Consider the following 26103-nt stretch of genomic DNA (forward strand, 5'->3'; position numbering starts at 1 on the left):
TCTATATTAATTGCACACTGTATTTAAGGTACTTAATTCGATAAGGATTAATGCCGTATTGCTTAAAATAGCTTCGTAAATAAGCCATTTTCTCACGTAAAAAGTAAACAATAAAAATGGTTAATGTGGGTTATCCCTAAAAGATAAACATATACCATCGCGGACTTTTTTGTAGACCTTTTTATGGTGTACAATACTGTAGTACATTAATTTGATCTAACTCGTAGGGTTAGGCAGCGTTTTTGCTAATTGCTAAATAAGCCTAAAAAAATAGGTTAATTTACGACATCACGTTAGAAACCTCTAAAAATAGCAATGTTAGTATATTATGCATGTATTATACATATAAACCTTCCTCTTGAATCACTCTATCTATTGAAAAAACCGCATCAAAATCCGTTGCGTAGTTTTAAAGATTTAAGCACACATAGGGATATAGGGACAGGATATAGTGATCAATTAACAACGGTCACATCATATAACCATAACTGCTTGATTTTGACCTACCTCCATTCACCAAGCCATATACATCCCTAAAGTGGTGATACCGGTGCGATCTTTCGAAAAATAGAGTAGGGACTCATGAATGGAAGGTACGGGCAACATGGTGAATTTTAAGTGTTCGTTATATTTTGTGTAATACATACAATAACCAAATGTTGAATGCTTGTTAATAAACCGAAACTGGTGTGTTTGTATGAGATATTTTTCCCTATACAAGCGGTTTTATTCTTTTTAAGGAGTGTTTTAAAATACCTTAGCTATTACCGGCAGAAAACAGTTAGGTTCACAGGCTTTTATTTCATGATTAAGAGAATAGAGTCATGAATAGAGCAAAAATAGTACGTTGAAATATAAACGCATTTGTACGTTTATTACATTATTTATAATTTCATTATTTACTATGCAGTAATGCATGAACACTGTAGCTATACCAAGCCGAAAATTCTGTACATTATACCTAATATTTGTGTTTTTTTTTAACTGACTTCAAATAAAGGAAGATATTCTATGTTCGACTGTATATTTTTTTATATATGTTCACCGATTTCTCCGTTAATTATAGACCAATATTCAAAATTCTTTTATTGCGACCAAGTCAGGATCTGGTGGTGGAATCCGGGGAAATCGAGGGAAAGCCTCAAATTGCAAAGGCGTGTACAATGTTTTCACATATTTTTTATCTAAAATATTCAGATATTTGTGTATAGTAGAAGACACAACTCCACAACGGCCAAGACAACAAACAATAGACAACGACTCACAAACAACTAATTGTGTACATGTTATTAAGGTAGCAGTGACCGGACCGCTATATCATTCAGGGAGTTTTGAGGAGTTTTTAGTAAGATTTAGATTATCAAAGTCGACTTTTTAAGCACTAACCATATCATATGAGAAGCCGTAGAAATATTACTCGCAACTGCCTCTATGGAGTAGAAGTTAGAGCCTTCAGCAAACACACGGCGGTCGCGGGTTTGATTTCCGGCGAGGGTAACGACCATTTATTGCTCTAATTGCATTAGGACATTTATCAAATCCCCTGGGCTAGGTAGCGGAGCGTAGCCAGCGCCCCGGGCCTGAAGCGTTCCTTAAAAAATTCAAAAATAATAATATAATTTTGTGTCATATACACAAAATTAGATTACGAACAAAACAAATCTAATTTGTTGCTCATACCGACTTTAAACTTATCAGTTGGTATTAGTAAAAATAAAATTGTAAATAGATAAATAGGTTTAGGTAGGTATTGAGCTAAATTGTGTATATATAGTAGAATGTAATATGCGTGTAGTAGATAGGTTATATAAGGTTTTTGTTTATTTTTATTTAGTTATTACAACGATTACTTATCTTAGTTTAAAACATTTTTTGTTGTTGAAAATCTAAGTTTGATTATATTTTCTTTTTCGGTTCAATTATTTTTAAATATATTATTAAGTAAATTAGATAATTAGATAGAGGAGAGATCAAAAAGGATATTTGTTATCACTCTTATTTACCATGTTTGCAAGACTTAGCCCCATGTGGTTTCCATCTACTTTTAAAATCACTTACTCGACGTTTTCCAGCATCGTTACATTTAACTTAAAACATTTGTTTGACGTGTTTTGCCTCTAGAAATATTTTGTAAAATAACATTTAAAAAGTTAAATTTATTCTAAAATGCACGTTATATTTAAGAAAATATATTTCTTTGGCAGTGATTCAAAAATTGGCCTATTTTCGCTCTTTTTCTTCTTTGAAAACTCTTTTAAATCTTTTCCATTGCATTTGAATGTATTGAAGTAGCTACTTTATCAACTAGTAAACCATCTGAAAGTTCTTTCAGTGTCTGACCTAGTATTACCTCCATTAAGTGTCAAACGTTTTTTCTTTCTTTGGCTCTTTAGGCATCAAGCATGACATCATGTATGATGCATCATCATGAAGTCAGTGCCTTGCGTTTTAATAATTTTCTAATTTATTTTTTTGAATTCGGTTCAATTTTTTTTGTTAGTAATATTTTGAAATTTATGGTTATAGGCACCATAAGGCTTCCCCTACTCGGTCTAACTTCTAACATGCTTCGTCTACTCCCGATACCTGAACCCCCATTATGTCTGTAACACTCTACAACATGCCGATGAGATATCGTTTTTGTTAGCCACGTGTGCCTTTTTTAGATTGGTCTGGACTCACCAGACATTCGATACAATGTAATATTTATATTGTCTCAGGTCATAATTCTTTTCTTATGTTACAAATATTACAAAAACAGTTAAAAATTAATTTAAAATGATTGAAATAAGTTAGAAAAAGAACAATAAATTTAACCTCTAAACTATATAAAAGTTGAAACATAATTTTCGTAAAACAAAAATGAAAAATTTTCCTGAATATAAATAAATGTAATTATTTCGTAACACAATATTAAATAAGATATCCGGTCCAAGAAATTTTCGCTATACGAACAACACGTCGAATATATCGTAAACATATTTCCAAAGGATTTTCATATATTTGCATTTCGTGTGGTATCTGTTCCACCGACTAATTTTCACCTGATGTCTCTTCGGCGTTCTTTTAATTGAATTCCACGGCGAAGGTCTCGTCCTTATCGGCCGCAAATATGGTATCGCATACCGACCCCGCCAAAATAGGACTATAAATTTAGATCGGCTGCCGCGTAACCGTACAGCTAGGATTTTAATTTGATTCATATTTCGATTACCCGTTATCAGATTCGCGAGAGCTCTGAACAATGGCGTCTATTGTCTCTTTGTCGCATGTATTTATGATAATGGTCGAATAATACCGTATAACTAGGAGGTATTTATTGATAGTCTTCTTGATTCGATAGATTAAGTCGCACGAATATTGGATTTAAGTAAGTTAATCGCAAGCAGTTTTTCAGGAAATTTATTCCATATGAAGTTAATACACAAATATTAGCGTGAAAGAAACCGGCAAGTTTTTCTTGGACTTATTTTATTGATACTGCTTCCCCGCCTGTACTCTAAGAAAGAGAATACTCCATCTTTGATAAGAGCAACATTTTTAAGGACCCTCCCTCTACCCAGAGCAACAACATATTTATACCGACGGCTCCAGAGGACTTGGTTGTGGTTTTTAATAGATAAGTCTGTATTTTCAGACCCGTTCAACAGGATAAATTAAAAATCATCGTGGTCCGGTAGCTTGAATATATTACGCCGGCGCGAGCGTCCCGAGGGTTAGAAATATTTGAATATTCTCAGTATTGCTTGGGACGTCGTGAGTCACTCTGCGTTTAATTTATAACCAAACTTCTGATATCGGCATAGTATTAGTCTTCAAGGCGTAATATATAATCTGTATAATTTTTTTTAAATAAAAGGTAATGTTCATAAGTGATATATCAAACTATATCTAGCATACATATATATATATATAGTAAAAATGACCTTTAAAAAAAGTAAGATGACATTAATATATGAAACATTTTAAAGGAGGTAAAATAAAATACGCCATAATATTAAACTTTTAATTATAAATTAAGGTATATAAAACAATGAACCTTAACTATGCCATAAACTATTTATTTATTTATTTATTTTACATAATTTAAAGTCTCCTTTTAACAACTATGCGTTTATCTGGACTGGACCTACTATCGACGTGGGCTCCGAACCACAGTCCTCAGCATTAAGCCTACCGACTGGCGAGTGATCAACTTAGAAATCATCCCAGAAAACATCAGGTCTTACCCAGAGGGTTACTGGCTTGACTGGGATCATTTTCCTTGTCGGATTTTACACTCTTGCCAAGGACAATGACAAATATTAAACAATCACAAATATAAATTTACGACCATGCCTCAGTAGGATTCGAACCCGCGGCTATCGCAGCAGTAGGGGGCCTGTTGCCTTTACCTCTGCGCCACCGACACGGCATAAACCATTTAATAAAGTACTACATATTTGAATATACAATACTAAAAATATATTATATATAAATAAAACTTCCTTGTGGATACATTATTTTATACTTCTCACACTAATGACTAATTAATTATAATGCAATAAAAGTTGCAATAGAACATTTTTCCAAATAAAAGTACGGACTAAAAAATCACCATCATATTTAACGAAATCTCAAGTACCCAAAAAAATCAATGATGTTAATATTTTGTGTTTTTTTTTAGTATATTCTTTTCAAGTACTTTCTTTTATTTCTTCTTAAGTCTGCTTTGCGCTTCTTTGATATATTGGCAGATTACTCTTCCTTATCAACAAATCATACAGTTGTAGCAAGTACAATCCTTTTCTAAATAGCTACCTTTTGAGGATTAATGGTATGCAATCTTTTCCTGCATTTCTGCAATGCCTATAAACTGGGCGATTAGTTGAAATTACTTAAATATATAATACCCTGTTACCTTCCTATCAATGTTCAATTGTAGTATAATATTCTGGGATTCATATTGGCTACTTGTACTTGTTCAATATTAAGTCTTATAGCTTTCTTAATAAAAAAATACTTATATAGATGGACTCAAATTAATTTTTTGCCCGTAACTTTTCTTGTTTTATCGTACCCTACCTAAATTCCATTCGCAAGATAATAATCACATCGATAATTTTATGGAAATTACTACCTTGACAATTACTCCTTATACACTTGTATATTAAGCTTCCTGACTTCTAGAAACTTCTTGATCCCTGAAAGATTCTTTAAGCAATATTTTTCTTTATCGTCCTGGGACTTTCAACTTTCAGAGCCTTACAAATTCTTGAAATATAGATTAGATTGATGAACATCTATATATATATATATATATATATATATTATGGATCCGACAAAGATGATGCTCTAATTCAGTATGTATGGATTCTAAAATCATTGACATAAGTTGAGGACCCAGAAATGGCAGATGATTTTTGTCGTTGGCTTCAATTGTGCAGGAAGGTCCAGGAAGGTCATGGTGAAATTTTCGCATATGTCTGTTTCTTTCTCTTACTGCTAAGTATGTTTTATTACAAACTTGACATATTAATTTACTTTCACTACAAAATTTAAATCATTTAATTAATTTATCCTATTTGTAACATCTTAACCTAAACTTACCTATGACTCTCCATATTTTTAATCCAAATAAAACACTGAAGTGTTAAATTAAAAGGCGTTCTTTTTAAGTAAAAAGAAACGCCAAAAAATAACTTTACAAAAAGCCACGTGAAACGCTCTGCTAGTTAAACAAATAAATGCCCAACATTATCAGAGCAATACGGTTTATCGCCATTTCATCTTAGCTTGCAGTACTCTGCAGTGTTGCTAAATCTAAAGGCAAGAACTATATATTGTAATAAATAGTAAAGAACGTATATACTCTATTATTATTTGTTGTTTTAAAACAAAATATTAAAGTTAATTTAAAAAAGCCTTGTTAAATAAATGATTTTTTTAAAACAAATTACATCAATAAAGTAAATAACCTAACGGTAAATTTGACAACATCGACCTTTAGCACTTCGGCTTGCTGCGAGTATATCTGGACCACGATGATTTTTACTGTATTCTCTCGTTCGACAGGAAACGATATCCATTGTTGAACTATACATACATACAGCTTACACCAGACCCTAATACAAGTATAATTAATATATGTGATATTAGTCAAGCGTGTTGAGTCCAGGGAAGATTATGTGAAAATATGAAATTATATTTCTAACTATATTTGGAGTGTATCATTGCCAGGTTGTGATATAATCAAACCTGTTTGACTGTAGATATTAGAAAACCATAATAAATTCTCCATACACCTAATATTTAAAGTTATACTTTACAATTACATTTCAGAAGTCCCAAAAATGGTAGTTTGTTTGTTTGTGTGTTTTTTTATTATCGAATAATCAAAAATCTGGTGTTAATTAACCCCGTCATCCCTCCTGACGTCGTCACTCTTTCATTTGATAGTTTTTTTTTTTCGACGGCAGCAAATACGAAAAGGTCAAAACAGGCGGACGGCTCGTGCAAAAAAAAATCCGGTCCAGTTGCCACGAACATGATTAATACGTTCCGCCAACTGTTTCAATGGGTGGGATTTTAACGGGTGTCGGCGCGTCGGGTCGGCAGTGAGGAAAGGAGGGGCAGGATCCGGCTTGACGGATTTTTCAAACTTAATCGTTCCGAAGTAATCGGAAATTGCGAAAAAAATTTAATGGTCCGTATCGGATCATTTTTTAATTTCGGGACTCTTTAGTGATTAATTTTATTGATTTAGATCGTCACCCTTTTATTTTAAATATTAAGCTGAAAAAATAATGTGCGATTTTTTAAATGGTGTTTTGTCTTTGAATTCACCCTATCTCCCCCTTTCTCTATCCTTCTTTTGTGTTTGTCCTGTGTAGAACAGCTTATTTTATCACGCCATATTTCGCAACAGTTACGGTAACACATATACGTTTAAATATAAAAAGGAAACAAAGATGATCTGCTCCAGAATGGCAAGCATTTAATAGGAAGCATAATTTTCCTAAGAATTCTGCTATTATCCCGAAATAACTTTTAAAAGCCAACAATGAAAAACTGATGAGAATTCCTTGTAAGATATTATGTAGGCAGAAAAGGGTTCATTCATTGCACTTCAAACTGGAGGCCTGATGTAGATGAGCATTACTTAATGAAAATACAACTTTTAACTGCATTTCTTACTTTAACTGCAATTATAGTCTTTCATTATGGTCTACGTAAATTGAAATAAAATACGCAGTCTGTGTTTAGTAAAAGATCCTTTACCAACTGGAAAGGAAAACATAACGCCAGACCCCATATCGTAATCACCAAGTTCTTTCCATTTATTTTTATTAAAATTAAAATATTCATCAAATAGAATTAGAGGTAAGTAAGAATATATGTTTTAAAATATTTATAAATAAAATAATCAAACTTCTTTAATTTTTAATACAAAAAAAAAACATTTTAAAATAAAATATATACATAATAATCGTTGCAAAAACTAAATAAAAATAACGAAAACCTTATTTAACCTATCTACTATACCTACTTTATATTCTACTATATACACACAATTTATCTTAATACCTACCTAAATCTATTTATCTATTTATAATATTATTTCAACTACTACCAAATGACTACTTTGTAGTCGGTGCCGAACCCATATTTTCTCTTAAAAACAATTTGAATGGCCTTTGCACTGAAGGACTTCCGATTTTCTATCACACCAACTCAGCAATAATACTATACAGAAATATCTGATTATTATAGATAAAAAATATCTGAAAACAATGTAAATGCCTTTTTTGAATGTTTCCACCGATTTACTCAATACAACCCCCCCCCCCTTCCCCGTTCTTCATAACAGATCCTAATTTGGTTCCAATGGAACCACTTCGGAAGTGTACTCTCTAGAATAAAGTTTTTTTTTGAAAATCGACCTACAATTGACCGAGAAATCTGCAAACATACATTAAAAAACAATATACAGCCGAACATAGAATAGATTCTAAAATTATTAACATAAGTTGAGGACCCAAAAATGACAGATGATTTTTGTCGTCGGCTTCAGTTGTGCGGGAAGTTCATGGAAGAAGTCATAGAAATTTTCGCATATGTCTATTTCTTTCTCTTGCTGTTAAGTATGTTTTATTACAAACTTGACATATTAATTTACTTTTACTGAAAAATGTAAGTCATTTAATTAATTTATCCTATTTGTAACATCTAAACCTACCTATGGCTCTCCATATTTTTAATCCTATCAAAACACTGAAGTGAAATTAAAAGGCGTTCTTTTTAAGTAAAAAGGAACGTTACAAATATCTGATTATTATAGATAAAAAATATGTGAAAACAATGTAAATGCCTTTGAAATTTTGAGTGTTTCCACAGATTTACTAAAAAATATCGATAAGTAAGACTTCTGTCAATTGCAGGAAGAGTATTTATGAAAATTATACAAATGTGGCTTTTCTGGCCGCGATTGTGTAGATAAGATTTTCGTTCGGCTTTCTACTGTATATCTATATAGCATACCTTGGGTGGCTTTAAAATGTGATCAATGCCATTTTTAAACGCATATAATAGTATTTATAAAAAGATTTATTATTTCAATTTATTGAAATATTGAAAGAATAACAGAAAGAAGCATTTTCTATAATTATATCTTTGCTTTCTATAATCTCCATCAGACAGATAGTAAAAGAAATTGACAGATGGTGGAATCGTTAATAAGTGTTCGATAGATTATAATCAGATTAGATTTGTGGTTGTTGTGGGCTTATCCCAATGCTGACAACTATCAACACAGAGTGATAAGAGCAGAAACAACTAAACATAAGTATACAATTAATATAGAATAATTGTAGAGAATACTGTTTTGCAAATATGCTAAGTTCATTAAGAAAATGAAGTGATTAAATCTAATTTTATCAAGAACGTACACAGGTAATAACTGCAAAAACTAAGGAGAAATACAGTAATATCAGAATGTATTTAGAAGAAAATAGTCATCAAAATCTAATTTTATAAAAGAAAATTAACACAGGTAGTAAGAAAAGTAGCTCAGAAGAAATCCAAAGATGTCAAAACTACTTAATAAGGAACGACCGAAACAAGAACTAAATATAAAAAGGTAAATATTACCTCCAATTTTTTTTTTGATAACATCTTTATTAGATATTTATTAAATATTCTTAGTGCAATCTTAATTATAAATTAATTTTTTACTACATTTCATTTGCACTTGCATCAATATGTATTCCTCGATTATAAATTTATAATAACTTAAGGTACAGTTTACATTAATGGTATACATTTTATATAAGTTCGTATGGGTTGGTTCGCTTCAATCTTCTGATATCCTGCGCGTTATCCAGTTGATTTAGTAATCTTCTTTCATGTTTTAATGCGAAATCTTGGATAACTTCGCAAATCCATTTGATTTCCAGATTATCGTGCAGTTCTTCGTTGGTTGTGTAACGATAGGCATTGGTAATTAATCGAAGAATTTTGTTTTGGCAGCGTTGGATGACTAGTTGATTTGAACTTTTAGTATAACCCCATATTTGCACCCCATAGGTCCAAATTGGCTTTATGATTTTCTGATAAATCAATCTTTTTGATTTTTGATCAAGTTGAGAGTATTTTCTGACCAGTATAGTTGTTTTAATTTGGTTCTGATGTGCTTTGCTTTTTATCTAACATGATGTTATTTCCAATGAAAATAAAATATATTAACTGGATAAACAATTGTTAATTAGATTGATTAGACCTCCAGGAGATGTATATGAAAATAAATTATACTTGAGAACGGTTTTTGTTTTATTTACCTTAGTATTTTGTCATGTCAGACACAAAATAAATGAAAGCTTAAATATTATGGGGCAACATATAAATTTTAATGACGTGCATTGGCTGTTTTATTGAAAAGACTGTAACTATAATCGCGCGTTAAAGAGTAAAGGATAGAATACTTAAAATATACGATAATTTTCGCCCCCATATCTCAAAACCGGTCGTATTAATGCTTGAATATTCTCAAGTCCTACTTCACCGCCTAATATTCTATTTTTAAAAATAAACCATTTTTAAGTAACCTTATTCTTGAGGATAAATTCATTGAATTTCACTATAGACAATGTTTATTATAAAGAATATACGAATTAGGTCCAAGTTCTAAAAGAAGATCCCAGTTTGAACAATATTGCGGCAGATTCTTAAAGAACGAATGCTTGTTCCCGAAACTAACCGAAACTCCGTAAGTAAGTCACTGTAACGTCCGTGCTGTCGTTGACCTCACTAATCAGCAAAACTTCCCTGAACCAAAGCCAACGGAGTTCCGCGAACTTTCCGAATGATTCATCAAAATCAGTTTTAAGCCAACAAAAGCGCTGAGATTACAAACTTTACTAACAAGTGGTCCGAGGAAAATTGCCTCCGACTGATTTATTACAACAAATTTTTGATAGTTTAGCTTCTGGTATAATAATTCAATTTTGCAAACGATGGTATTTATAGATATATATGGTGGGATACTGAATAACTTTTATAATAAATATGGTTAGTAAATTTTTTCATTTTCGGTATAATTGATTTGTAATGGTGAAACTGTTAGGTGATTTAATTAATTCGCAAAGTTTAGTTCTATTTAATTTTTCATTGAGTGAAAACCACTGCGGTTATGATGGTAAAGTCCAAGATGATTGAAACAAGTATTGATATTAAGGGCAATGTACTGGAATTTAAGGCAATATTTATAAGTCTCTTTTCCGTTTCATTGGTGATACGATCTTCGTTACAACTTGGATTCCCGACCACTGTCGCAGGGGCCTTGGGCACTGGCATATCTACACCACTGGGGATGATATCGGTAGACCGAGTTTTCCCACCAAATAGAACTTCATTTAGTGTCCTTAATTATTTTTAACGATGGCTGTTTATTCAATATTTCCTCTTCTTTGAAGTTAAATTCTTCAATAAATTTAACTCTGACCTCACAATTTTAGCCATTTTTTGAAGACATTTTGATGTAAATATCTGGAGTTCACCTGATTCTCAATTTTAATCTACGATTCATCAGCTTCTATGATGTCTGAAATATGTTTGATGGTTTGAACTAGATATCCGTCCAATGATCTATGAAACTGATTTTCTTTGATCTCTTTCGGTCCATTCTTTTGCTACTATCTCAAATAAAAAATATTGAAGAAAGTAACTAAATATAGCCCTAAAAGGAATTTTGTTGATAAAATATTGATTTTGAAGAGAAAAAATACAGTTGAAGCAAATACTTGGCTTGATGCCGAGTTTTGGGACACTGCCCCAGGAAAATTAACCATTAAGGATTGGTATACTAAGTTTAGATGTGGTGAAATGACCACCGAAGACGGTGAACGCAGTGGACGCCCAAAAGAGGTTGTTAGCGACGAAAACATTTAAAAAATCTACAAAATGATTTTGAATGCCCGTAAATTGAAATTTAATGAAATAGCGGACACTCTAAAGATATCAACTGAATGTGTGCATCATACTATTCACGAATATTTGGGTACGAGAAAGCTCTGTGGGCGCCGCGCGAGCTTACTTTTGACAAAAAACAACGACGAGTTAACGATTCGGAACAGTGTTTAAAGATGATCAAGCGTAATAAACCCGAGTTTTTGCATCGATATGTGACAATGGATGAAACATGGTTCCATCATTTCACTCCGAAGTCCATTCGATAGTCATCCGAGTAAACTGCATACGATGAAACCGAAAGCGTGGGAAAACGCAATGTGGCAAGGTTATGGCGTATGAATTTTGGGACGCGCATGGAATAATTTTCATTGACTACCTTGAAAAAGGAAGGACCATCAACAGCGACTATTACATAGCGTTATTGGACCGTTTAAAGATTGAAATCGCCGAAAAACTACCGCATTTGAAGAAAAACAAAGTGTTCTTTAACCAAGACAATGCACCAGTGACTTGTGTCAGTGAAAACGATGGCAACAATCCATGAATTGGGCTTCTAATTGCTTCCTCATCCATCAGATCTGGCCCCCAGCGACTATTTCCTGTTCTCAGATCTCAAAAGAATTCTCACTTGGAAGAAATTTTCGTGGTATGAAGATGTAATCGCCGAAACTGAGGCCTATTTTGAAGCAAAGGACAAATCGTACTACAAAAATGGTATCGAAGGGTTGAAGGGTCGCTATAATCAGTGTATCACCCTTGAAGGGGAATTATGTGGAATAAAAAAATTAATTTTGCCAAAAAATATGTTTTACTAATAAAAATGTAAAAAATAATGATCAATTTTGTTCAGTATACATCTAAAATAATCTTGATACCAACTAACCCACGCAATACTATTAAATTTACTATAAAATAAATAAAACACGGGAAAACCAATCGGCGATGCTATTTTAGTTCGCTTATTTTGAACGCGGAATACTATACTTAATGTCGTTTATAAATTATTGTATTATTAAATAAATATAAATAAAACAAGCTAAATGTTAAACCTAAAACTTTTTTTTAATCCGCAGGTTTTGCAGTTAAGGACACTTTGACAAGTTAGTGATTTTTTGAATGATTTGATTCTTTTTTGACAAAATGCGTCTTATTTCTCTACGTATTCTTGTTTTAATCTAATGCAGCTGCTCTAGCCTTTTGCCAATTTTTCTATTCCTCCTTTAGGGTAAATTATACGGCTCGGTGAATAGAGGTAAGACGAAATGAAACACATTATGTGACCGTTATTTATTGAAGTTGTATAAAAATGGTGAAATTTCAAAGTGGATAAAAATGGGCTGGCAGTGGTGTTATCTGGTGACTAAGCTTGGGCAGTCGATGGTGACACGTCTAAATCAAACGATGGTCGGTTACTGAATGATCCAATGTCCCTTCAATAATCCTCCAGATAAACATCTCGGGGTTGCCAGCTATTCGTTATCATTTCATAGTTGGCGCTTCTGGCACCCCGCCCGTGTTCAACATCTGGGATTATATTTCTAGGTATTTTGTAGACAGTTAATACATGATGTAAATTTCGACATGCCTCAAGGTCGGTACAATTCCAAATAATAAGTTTTTCAAGGTCGCCAAAATACACTTTTGTTTCATAATCATTCGACCGATATATCTTACCATCCGGTTACCGTTTATTCAGGTTTGAACACAGAAAATAATCGATGAGGACTAAATCTCAAAGATATGTTGGTAGGGCTAGCAGTTTCTGGCGTAATATTTATATATTTATGCACTGGTAACTAAACACGTATGTATTTGTGCATTTTCTTGATAAAAAATCAGTTTTTTCCTCGACAAATGTGGTAGTTTTTGGTTAAAATCAATGTTAAATCTACAAAAACTCTGAATAATATTCTGCAGTACTGAATTATATCCAAATACCAAATGTACCGGAAAGTAATTACCGATTCTTTGTGAAAAATCTACATAACTTTCAAGAAAATTGAAAGATTTATTTAGTCAAATCATTTACCATTTGATTCTATATATCTTGCTTATCTTTCAGGCAATTTACGGGACACTCCCAAAAACCTTTTGTCCTTTAAGCTAAACCATTCATCGAGACATTTTCTAAATTCTTTGAAATTGGCGAGTAACTATTGTGCAAGCGCGTGTCCCATTGATGCAAAAAGTTGATAGTTGGACGGGGCAAAGTCTGGCGAGTAAGGCAAGTGCGATAATATGTCCCATACAAGTATTTTCAACGCCTTAACTGGTTTTATTTTGTGAGACAGCGCGTTGTCGTTTTGTAAAGTTACTTCCTGTTGTCGGTAGTGATCACTATTAACGGTTTCACTAGGTTTCAACAGTTCATAATACAACACGCCGCCAAACACTGTCATGAGACCAAAATGATTTAATGATTTCGTCTTGGAGTTGATCGACCGTTTTTGCCAGGTGATAACCATGCTTTTTAGCCCTTAGGGTTTTCAAAATAAATTCATTATCCGTCAGTTGGCAGTAAGACGATTATTCGATTTCCCATTTACCTGTCATCTAATTGATGTCTCAATATGGTTGCCAACTTCCCATCTTTTGGAGGTTTCCCTGGAGGGCACACAATCAGTCGTTAATTTTTTGGGCCACACTTAACGTTTCTGTCGTTGGTTTTTGGGTTTGGATTGGGTCTTCATCCAATAACTCTTGCAGTTTCGCATCTTCAAACTTGTTCGGTCTACCAGAACGTTCTTTGTCTTACGTATCGAAAGCACTAATTTGAAATTTCAAAACCACGTCTCATATTTTTTAAGGTTAGAACACGCTCAACGTAAGTTTTTACCAACAAATGATGATTTTCAGCGGCTTTTTTCTTTTAAATAAGAAAGGTAATGAATCGAAGCTTAATATTTTCAAAGAGGTATAAATATATGACGCTCTTACTTTCGCAAGATATAACATGTATAGCTTTGAGTTTTGAGTATGACGTATATGTGTGTCAAATCATAACATTGCATATTTACGCCTGCCAATACCTGCTAGAAAAACCGGTAATGACATTTGGGTATCTTTCCATGAATTTTATGGGCGATATCTGTTACAAATCTAGTTCTTAATCATTGAAAATAATGATGCAGTCTCATTATTTAAAATTGATTGTAAGTTAAAATTGATCATTAATTAAAATTGAGTAAATTGAAATTGAATGAAATAGCAGAAACTCTAAAGATATCAACTGAACGTGTACATCATATCATTCACGAATATTTGGGTATGAGAAAGCTTTGTGCAAAGTGGGTGCCGCGCGAGCTCACTTTTGACCAAAAACAACGACGAGTTGATGATTCGGAGTAGTCTAATATAAGAGAAATATGATAAACTTAATAAATCATAGTAGTTTTAATTGATCACAAATTTTTATTAATAAATACTGTTTTAAAGCAAAAAAACTGGTTAGTTTTTCGCCAAGGTAGCAACATAACCTCTTAATTTAAGCTTTTAGATCTGTATCTTCATCGCTGTTTGTTACAACTGTGTTTTTGTCATAAAAATAAATAATATTATTTCGAGGTTGTTATAAAGAATAAAATACAAACTATTTATATACTATATAATAAAAATAAATATAGGATCTTAAAATAACAACGGAGAACCCATTTATTGACTACTTCTCCCGGTTTTATAAATTTAACAATGTGTTTTTGTTAACTTCCAGAAAAATACCATTTATATATCTATTTACGTCTAACCCAGATATGATGGGAATTATAAAAACTCCGAGAACGTTCACTATTTATGCCCGATCATAAATTGACAAAAGTGTGCCTATTTGCGAGATTCCTTTTATCAGTGGCAAAATAGAAAGCCGTACGCAATTTTCCAAGAGAAAACATTATGGAAATCGTATATCATCCGTTCTGTTCGAAGGCCATTAAACTATTTTCCAACCCGGTTTTCCTTGTGAATACGAAATTTATTTTGCGGAAAGGCCTAGAGTGGTTTCTTCCTGCATTTTGTCTCACCTTGTATCGCAGATAATGTAAATGCACCTGAAAGAGTAGAGATAATGTGGTCAATGCCCCCCGGAGACGTTGGTTTTTTAACCTTCTGGAAAGAAAACTGGCGAATTTTCGATTTTCCCACCAGGTTGTTCTAAAAATGTTTTGGTAACTGATCTGAACATCGCTTTATAATTATTTGGTATAGTAAAAGTAAATTATTGAAAAAACGAACGTCTTTTACTCTAAATGCACAAAAAAAACAAAGTCGGGTTACAGCCTTTGTAACAGGACAATTGAAAAATCCCCACCCTGACACATAGATGGCGCTACTAGAATTAAATCCATATATTTTTTAGTTATCCCTAACCCTCAAAGGATTCGTGTATAAATTTGACAGCTGTCGGATCATTAGCTTGTGAATTATAGCATTTTGAGTGATGCAACTTTTGTTATTGTAAAAAAAATGGATAAAAAGGAATTTCGCGTGTTGCTAAAATGTTGCTTTTTCAAGGGAAAAAATACAGTTGAAGCAAAAACTTGGCTTGATGCTGAGTTTCCGGACACTGTCTCAGGAAAATCAACCATCAAGGACTGGTATGATAAGTTTAGACGTGGTGAAAATAGCATCGAAGACGGTGAACGCAGTGGACGCCCAAAAGAGGTTGTCGAAAACATTAAAAAATTCACAAAATGATTTTGAATGATCGTAAATTGAAATTGAATGAAATCGCAGACACTCTAAAGATATCAGTTGAACGTCTACATCATATCATTTACGTATATTTGGGTATGAGAAAGCTCTGTGCAAAGTGGGTGCCGCGCGAGCTCACTTTTGACCAAAATCAACGACGAGTTGATGATTCGGAGCTGTGTTTGAAGATAATCAAGCATAATAAATCCGAGCTTTTGCGTCGATATGTGATAATAGATGAACCATGGCTCCATAATTTTACTCCGTGGTCCAACCGACAGTCATCCGACTGGACTGCATACGATGAATCCGCACCAAAGCGTGGAAAAAGGTAACAGTCGCCTGGCAAGGTAATGGCGTCTGTATTTTGGGATGCGCATGAAATAGTTTTCATTGACTGCCTTGAAAAAGGAATGATCATAAACAGCGACTATTACATAGCGTTATTGAACCGTTGAAGGACGAAATCACCGAAAAACAGTCGCATTTGAAGAAAAAGGAGGTGTTGTTTCACCAAGACAATTCCGTGTCACAAATCAGTGAAAACGATAGCAAAAATCGATGGATGGGCCTTCGAATTGCTTCCTTATCCACCGTATTCTCCAGATTTCAAAAGAATGCTCGTTGGGAAGATATTTTCGTCGAATGACGAGGTGATCCCCGAAACCGAGGCCTATTTTGAAACAAAGAACAAATCGTATTACAAAAATGGTATCGAAAAGCTTTAGGGTCGCGGAAATCAGTGTATCACCCTTCAAGGGAATTATCTTGAATAAAGAAACTAATTTTACCAAAAAAAAATCTTCTACTATGGTAGGCCAGGGACTTTTCAATTGACCTGTTAACTCAAGAATGATTGGCCGGTTTTAATGATTTATGATTTCTTCCGAATGGCTGAAAAACTATTGAAACATGGGAATAATTGATAGAAATAATTAGATTTTGAAACATAAAGTAATTTTTTAATTATTTATTACATTGTTACTAGTCGTTACCGACTGACCTATAATTGGTCTTTACCATAATTTGTATATAGTTAGTAAACTGAAACATTTCTAACCGAAAAAATAGTGAACATCCCATGTGTAAGATATCGTTGATCAAATTATATTCAAGCATCTAATATATGTAATTATTATTGTCAACTTTTTAGCCAATTGGATGCACACTAGTTTTTTGTTATTATTATAAATCCATTTTTGGATTTCCATTTAACATTTACGATTTTATATTTAACAGTTGTATTATCGTGAATAAAATAATAATAATTTACAATAATAATCTCAATGTTATCACTTATCAATATCTATAACTTGGCATAGTTGATTTTATGACTGAGGGTTATTTATATAACTGAAATTAAAGGAATCTGACACTTGACAAAGTGAAAGAAAAGCATATCACAAATCTGAGAACTCTCAAACTATAATTAAGTATTCAGCATATAGTGATCACCAGTTATGTAATTAATTATGTGAATATTAACGTTATCTAATTTATATGCCTGGTAAATATATCATATATCGTTATTGAATGTTAATAGACACTGTAATCATATGGATGCTTAAATAATTTTAATCAATTTTGAACGTATACATATATTTATCATAAATAATGCGATAAAACAATATAAGAACCGGGGAATATATGAATAACATGAATAAATAAGGATACGTTATTTGTAATCTATTGAGAATTCCGTTGTGTATAAATAAAATTGCCATACATCAAGATCTCCAGTAAAAGAAAGTAAATTTTGATCGACAATTCACTTTTTTTTTCAAAGTTATATCAAATTATGGGTATCGTATATCATTCAAAAATTGCTTGTGTTTTTTTTAATTATACATACATTTTGTTTTAAAAAGAATAATTTTCATATATTTTCTTTTTATATAGGCACATATCATTTATAAGCTCATATGTTGGTGATAAATAATAATAAATTTTATGACTATATTGTTTTTCTTAGCTTGACCGGGTATATATTTGGTGAAATATTATTCTTGATCTATCAATATACATATTCTGTAAGCCGGCTTGGTTGGTGCAGTGAAAAAGGCGACAGGAGGGTCCTCCTGCTGTTGCGGTGGTTGAGGGTTCGAATATTGCTGGGGTATGGTTGGAAATTTATGTTTGCGATTGTTTAACATTTGTAATTACTTTTAGGCAAGAGTGTAAAATCCGACAAAAAGAGAGTGAACGCCAGTAACTAGGCTGGGTAAGACCGGATGTCTTCTGGGATGGATTTTAAGTTGGTCACTCGCCAGTCGGTAGATTTAATGTCGAGGAAGGTGGTTCGGAGCCCACGTTAAACTGTAAAAAGGAGACTTTAAAATATACAATAAAACCAAGAGAAACCATACCTTAATTCATTAGGGGTGCGGAGGAGTGAAGTATTTTGCGGGCGACAGAGACCCTGGGTTACGACTGGGATTGTCGTAGTTGGTTTCTGGATGGGTAGGGATTTTATCAAGGTGTTGTTGTGTTCTAAGGCATGAGCATGTTCGTGAAACTCTTCACGAACGGGATGCCTGATTGACGTTCCTCATAAACCATAGGGCATTGAGTAACGCGCAAACTTTTTTGGATTGGAACACTTGGAGTAGTTCAAGTTGTCTTTCAGAGACATACCTGTTCACACCTGTGCTCCGTAGAGGCAGACTAACTGGACGGACTGGCATTTTATACAGAGTCGCTTTCTGGGGGATTGGGAGTTTACTTTTTCCGCAGAGGAGTGGAAATAGTAGGCTGTACACGCCATTGCCTGGAAGAACTGGTCGAACTGGAGACCGATATATGATACTTCCTGGAACCAGGGAATAGGAACATTATCGATTTGGAGGCGATAGGCACGGAAGTCTTTCTTGCGGTGGAGCAGAATAGCCTGAGTTCTGCTCGGGTTTATCTGCAGCCCCCAGAATTTGTACCACGCAATCTCCTGGTTCAGTTGAACTTGAAGTCGCGAATAGCGCGCGTCATGTAAAGGTTGAACAGGGCAGGGGTTAGTGGAGTACCTTGCGGGACTCCTGCGGAGATCTGTTTTTGAGAGGACACACCGATCCTCAGTTGAAAGGACCTACCGTCCAAGTATGAATCTATCAGGGAGGTTAGGTCATTCGTGAGACCAAGCTGTTTTGCTTTGAATATTAGACCGTGGTGAAATACTTGATCGAACGTTTTCGAAAGATCCAAAAAGGTGGCTCCAATTTTTTGACCATTTCTTAATACCTAGTGGAATGTTTCTGCGACGCGAGCAACTTGAGGAAGACTTGAATTTTTGGCACGGGAACAGAATTGTTTGTTCGGGATTATGTGGTGTGCGTGTGTGAAGTTGTTTAAAGTGTGTAATATCACTTTTTCGGCAAGTTTGGAAAGTGAATTAATCAGGCTGATGGGCCTGTAGTCAGACAGATGAGAGAAGGAACTCAGGGAAAAGTCATGGATAGTAAGGAGGATTGGCCTGTGGTCGGAGTCGAGGTCTTTCATGTCGGAATATTTATTCGCATTTTGTTAAATGAAGAAGTCAATTATTGTTGGTCGATTAGGGGAATAGTGAGTTGGTTCGCTAGAAGCAATTTTCAGTGTTTGGTCTGCTTGTGCTACAAAGTGGGTGGTGTGCGTTGAAATCGCCCCCGATGAATTTAGAGGTATTTACATGAAATAATGACTTGTTTTTTCGATAGATTGACGTAAATTGGATTCACCTGCTATTCGACACGATTTCTATGAAGGTGTGTTCAAGACTTGATAGAGACTGCGGTTGCAGTTGAATGTGCTTGATGTTATTTGTGACGGCGATGGCTGTGCCTCCGCCGTGGCTTGTTGTTCTGTCGTTTCGATAACTCGAAAAATTCGGAATCTTGAATCGGATGGAGGGTTTTAGAAAGGTTTTCTGAAGCAGAAACATGTCGACATTGTATGTCGCACTTACCACGCACGGAAATGCATTCCAGGTACGAACTATTTAAGGTGAATATTCTCCAACAACTACAAACTTTTCTTCATCAGAACAACGATTTAGTTAAAATGTTCAAAATAGCATTGGGTGGTATTGTATCATCAGAACCAACAAAACACCGACCGGTTAGCCTGCGAAGAAGATTAATCCACCGACAATAGAGGACGTTGTTCATTTTTGCGGTCGAATAAAGTTACGCGAGTTGAACGAAGGAAGCAAGACTTGAAGGTGGCAGATGATATTTTGCCGAAACGTCGTCAAGACGTTAAAGATTATTTTGAGGAGCAAACGCATATGAAAGCCCGGTAGCAAATAACGATAAGCAATACTCTAAATGAAAACTGCATTGTACCAAAGTCGTCTGATGTAAATATTCAAACATGCAGTACTATTTCACGGTTGTATTATGTATGAGTAACGTTAATAAGTGCATAAATAATCCTACAATACAAGAAAATCTGGGAATTTGCTTAAACCAGACCCCCATTAACAATATAACAAACACGCAAATACAAGAAACTCGAACTCACCTCTGCTTTCAAATGGACAGAAACACGTCAAACGGACACGTGTCGCGCTTAAGCCGCCAACCACCGACGACACTTCGACGTCGAATCGCGAAGCACGACTGAACCGTCGCGACGCTCCAACTCGTTGTTGTCGACGCTCCAAGTTGAACATTTTCGCGGCCGGCGCTCAAGACACGCGAGGAATATGACGAGACGAACGAACACCTTCGCTTCGTTCGGCGGGCGTGTGAATGACATGTTAATGTTCTGGTTAAACGTCCTAATAAATGGCTAAAATTTTTAGTAAAATTTTATATAATTCAACAAGATTAATAAAAAGGTATCTTTTGCGACGCAAATTTAATTATCTATATTTGGGGCAGTCGTGTAAACTAAAATTTACGTTAATTGTAGACATCTTTCGGTTGGATAGTTAACGGGTCTAATTTATTAGAACTTTAACTGATATTTCTAATATTTATGACATGGGAAAAGAATTATGGCTTGATACAATATAATAACCTAGCACTGAATGTCTGGTGGAATTAGCAAACCAAGAAGGGTACCGAGTAAACAGAACACACGTTGTCGAGTGTTTCGGATAACGGGGATTCACGTACCGAGGCTAGACGAAACGTGTCAGAAGTTAGACCTGGTAGAGGACTCCTTATGGCGCCTTTAACCATAAATATCGAGAAGGTCCGAAATCGTGAAAATTTCGGGAATTCCTTAAGAGTCCGAAACGCACATGTTTTATCAGCGTTCAAAAGTTTCTTGGACCAGCCGTGTCCACCGCCATAACTCATGACAATTTTACTTGCAAATTTTATTCTTCAATACTATTCTTCAAAAAACAACAATCTAGGTACAATATTTGTACATCGAATAGAAGAAGAAAAATAAATTTGTAGAGAATAATATTGGCTAATTAATTCTGATATTTTAGGATTTCTCCGTACTCCCACACATTGTATTTTTAATTATATATTACAAAATATGTAAAATATGTTGAACATTTCCGATCTCGTTTTCCTAGATCTAATATATTTCACGTTATACAGCTTAAATTTACTTCAAAAACGTTTTTTTACCTTATTTTCTCATAAATATAATATTTCATATTAAAATGTCTGCGTATCGACCACTTTAGCGGGATATATTACCAATTTTAATACTGTTCAACGATCTTATAGGAAAAAAAGTTATAGATTTTAAACGCAAAATATAAATGAAGTTATGTGGATTGGAATATATTATAAAATGCCAATATTTGATTACATCCACATGTGTTCATTCGAAATCTTATTAACATGATGTTTACCATGGTAACTGCTAAATGTAGATAGAGTGCAATTTCGTTAGAGCTTTTTTAAATTTAAATCCAAACGCGAAATGAAATGAGAGATAATGTAAAAATGTTCGCCAGTTATTTGGTTATATGTGAACGAATGTAATTATATAGCTGGATATTACCTCTCTTTGCAACGGTTCGTTTTACGGATTCTGATTCTGGGTCGATATGCAATTGCATTCATGATGTTTGACGGTTGAAAATGTTACGTCAAAATATATGCAAGTTTATCATAAAATTTGTATAAAAAATAGTATACGTATTTAAATTATATAATATAATTTTTTGTTGTGGTTTTTTAATTAATGTTATTAATGTATATTTCAGAGATATTTTGTAATATTTATGTTAGTTTTACAAATAAGCTTCTTACATTCAGCAAAAGAACACACTACCAATTAAGCGATGTAGAATTTAAACATATCATATATTATAGAATCATAACATATCATAACATAATGTTCAAGTATTAACGTCTTTGAATCAGCGTTTTTAAATCTTATCTAGAGTCAATTCCAAATAAAACTCAGCCGACTTGATGGCGTAGTGGTAAAGGCGATGGGACGGTCCTCCTACTGTTGCGATAGCCGCGGGTTGGAATGCTGCTGGGGCATGGTCGTAAATTTATTTTGTGATTGTTTAAAATTTGTGAATGTTCTAGGGAAGAGTGTAAAATCCAACAAGGACAATGATCCCAGTCACGCCAGTAACCAGGCTGGGTAAGACCGGATGTCTTCTGGGATGATTTCTAAAGTTGGTCACTCGCCAGTCGATAGGCTTTTAATACTGAGGACCGTGGTTCGGAGTCAACATTAAACAGTATATCCAGTCCGGGTAAACCCATAGTCGGTAAAAGGAGACTTTAAAATATATATATATATATATATATATATATATATATATATATATATATATATATATATATATATATATATATATAAGACTATAAAATATATTGAAAATAAGAAACCCGAAGTCTTTCTTATTTTCAAGTATTGTTTCTTTATTCCTAGTCTTCCTCATATGGTCTGCAACTTTACTTGGTCTACACATTGTAAAACTTTATAAAAAAAATTGCGTAGTATATTGACTATATAATAACACTAAAAAGAGAATAATGAATTATTTTAAAGAAAAAAGCTGAACCGACATGAAAAAATAAATAAAGATCTAAGAGGTAAAAAATAATCAAACTTGGAACACAAAAAAAAAAACGTTTTAAAATAAAATATATATATTAAAATCTAATTTATAATATACATTATAAGCTAAATTTGTATATATCATAGTATATAAAATATGTGTAGTGGATAGATTAAATAAGGTTCTGATTTCTTTTTATTTAGTTATTACAACGATTGTAATGAACAAATTTTATTTTTAAACGTTTTTTTCTTATGTTAATAATCTAAGTTTGGTTATATTTTATCTTTTAGTGAGTGTCTTGTATATTTTTTGGAGTAGGTTCAACATTTTAATTAAAAATACTTTTACTGGAATAAAATGAGAAGAAAAATATTGTCCGATTCCAATCCGAATTTACAAATTGTGACGTTTATTTTGAATTGACACTAGATACGATCAGGGGTGTGCAACTGCAATGGTAAGTAGTGGGGCAAAGTTTCGCTTAGTCCAATCATTGGCGGCGCTGACAACGCGAATTTGATTGGTTAGTTTAAAATAGTTATGTAGAAACCTGTAAGAAAAATACTTTGCTTTGATTGGTCTGCTATTTACCCTGATTATTTTGTGACGTCACATTTATTGGCCAATAGTATTTAAATAAAAATCGAATTTAAATTTTAAAATTAATTTATTAAAATAAAATCCTATACAAATATACATAAGTGTAAATAATATAAATATATATAAACAAAAAGCAAAAAAAAAAACAATTATGAACTCTATTCTAGGCAATATTAAAATATCTATAATTATTCTATAACGCCTTCCCATATATGTTTAGTGCCATCAATTTTATGGGATCTATTAGAGTTCTAACTTGATATGTTGAAGGTAAACTTTAAATCCTTCCCTGTTGATATTGCATTAACTTCATTAAACCAAAAATACAATCACACCTCATAATAGCTTAAATGTCTTGAAAATCATTATGGATTGGAGAGTTGAAATACTAAAAATGTATGTTTTTTTTTAAATATTTGGATTTTAGAGTATTTAATCTGTGGAACTACTTAATATAGAATATAGACAAATATTGCGTGTTGTCTCTTTTTCAGAAGTTTTGTTAAATAGCCTGAAATAAGACTAAAATACAATATTAGACTCATTTTCCTCAGAGCAAAATTCTCTGGAATTGAAAATATAGACTCAACTGGTGATTCAACAACCTGAAGTGGTACTCGATCTCCCGTTAAAAAAGAATATAAGTTATCTAACATGTTCATCTTCTTCACAATTTTCTCCGGGAGAATGATGTGAAAAAATTGAAGTGATGAGCCCTTTTAAAAATTTCTCGAACATACTAGGTGAAGGATGCTGTTTCTACCTCCATGACCTCTAATTGATCCAACAAAATTCTTTAAGCAATCTTAACACCATAACACCATAACAAATATTTTCTTAACAAGGCAATCAAATTTAAATATATAATTCCTCTACTATAAAATGATTGAACACTGATTGTTCTAAAAAGTTAAATTATTGCAAATATTTTAGGGGTATTTTACAATTAAAAGTAGTATTTATTACTACTAATTATCCAGTTATATTAATTGTTACCTTCTTGTAAGATTTCTTTATGTAGAGACATCACAGTGACAGCATACGAACCACTTGGTAGATTAATTGAATTTTATTACTACTAATATCTTCATAAGGTTTTGAATTTCTGTAAACAAACAATATATAAACAGACATGTAGTAGATAGATAATTTTATATGTACCTGATAATACCAATGATGGATATGCATTTACCCTAATACCTGTTCATGAGGGAAGGATAATTCTAAATTTTTCACTAAAATGTCCATAACAAACACCATGACGTTGATATATTTGCATTGTGGTTTATCCAGGTAACTTACTACTATTTACTTGATCAACCCATTTTTGGAAAGGAGCGAGATCATTCTTTGGGAAACGATGTTTAATTTCCGTAGTAGAATTTTACCACTGTACACTACATCTTTTACTACACTGACGCATTGTCATCAATTTTTATATTATTACTCTCTAATAATTAATGTAAAACAGAAAATATGCACAACGTAAAACGAAAATTTTGTGATCTAAACAAAAACCATAACCTACAAACAACAAACATAAACATGGACGCCCATAGAAACGTTAATACTGGAACATTATGTTATGTTATGTTGTGTTGACTAACTAAAGTCAGTCTAAAGATATGACGTTTAAAATCATAATTGGTAGTGTCTTCTTTTGTTGTATCTAAGAAGCTTTTTTGTAAAACCAACACAAATATTAAAAATATATATGAAGTATATATTAATTATAAGTACAATTAAAAAACTACAACAAAAAAAAATTAGATAATGTTAAACATGGCGGCAAATTGTATGTTCTAAAACCGACAGAAATTCATCTTTAAGACCTTTTCTTATTGCAGTAGGCTTAGCGGAGACGCATTAAATTATGCGGGCGTAATGATTTACGACTTAATTTGTTACCGAGGATTATTAGCGCTAGTTTAATATCGTGATATTTCTGAATAGGGGACATTAGATACTTAAAATTCCATTAAAAACAGCCGCTACCGATTTTATTTAAAATTTTATTGCTCTATTTTGTATGATTTTGACGGCATTTTCATTATTCTTTATATATTTATATATATTTAATTCAAATATATTAAAGAAAAAAATTGAACCGGCTTCAAAAAATATATAAGGAGCTGGAGAAAAATTTAAAAATAATAAAACAAACTTTTTAACACAAAATAAATTAAAATAAAATATGTACATAATAATAGTTGTAATAACTAAATAAAAATAAATAAATAAAAAGCTTATTTAACCTGTCTACTACACGAATTTTATATTCTACTATATATACACAATTTAGCTTAACACTAGCTAAAATTTTTCTTATTTATTATTTGAAGTCGGTTCAATTTAAGGTTCTAACGTTATACCATACAATCAGCAGTTTTCCATGATTTCTAATA

General features: G+C 32.9%; 1 protein-coding gene across 1 annotated transcript in view; it reads right to left on the minus strand.

Annotated features, from left to right (window-relative positions):
- LOC143200288 (guanylate cyclase 32E) overlaps positions 1-20720 on the minus strand; it is a 123501-nt gene extending 102781 nt beyond the window's left edge. Inside the window, exon 1 of the mRNA XM_076410713.1 lies at positions 20623-20720. The gene's annotated coding sequence lies outside the window, so the exon portion shown is untranslated. The remainder of the gene's footprint in view (positions 1-20622) is intronic.
- Positions 20721-26103: the final 5383 nt, after the last annotated feature.

The sequence above is a fragment of the Rhynchophorus ferrugineus genome, unplaced genomic scaffold (genome assembly GCF_030347505.1).
Source record: "Rhynchophorus ferrugineus isolate W39M unplaced genomic scaffold, kcgeb_rfMv2 rfM7, whole genome shotgun sequence".
NCBI lineage: Eukaryota > Metazoa > Arthropoda > Insecta > Coleoptera > Curculionidae > Rhynchophorus > Rhynchophorus ferrugineus.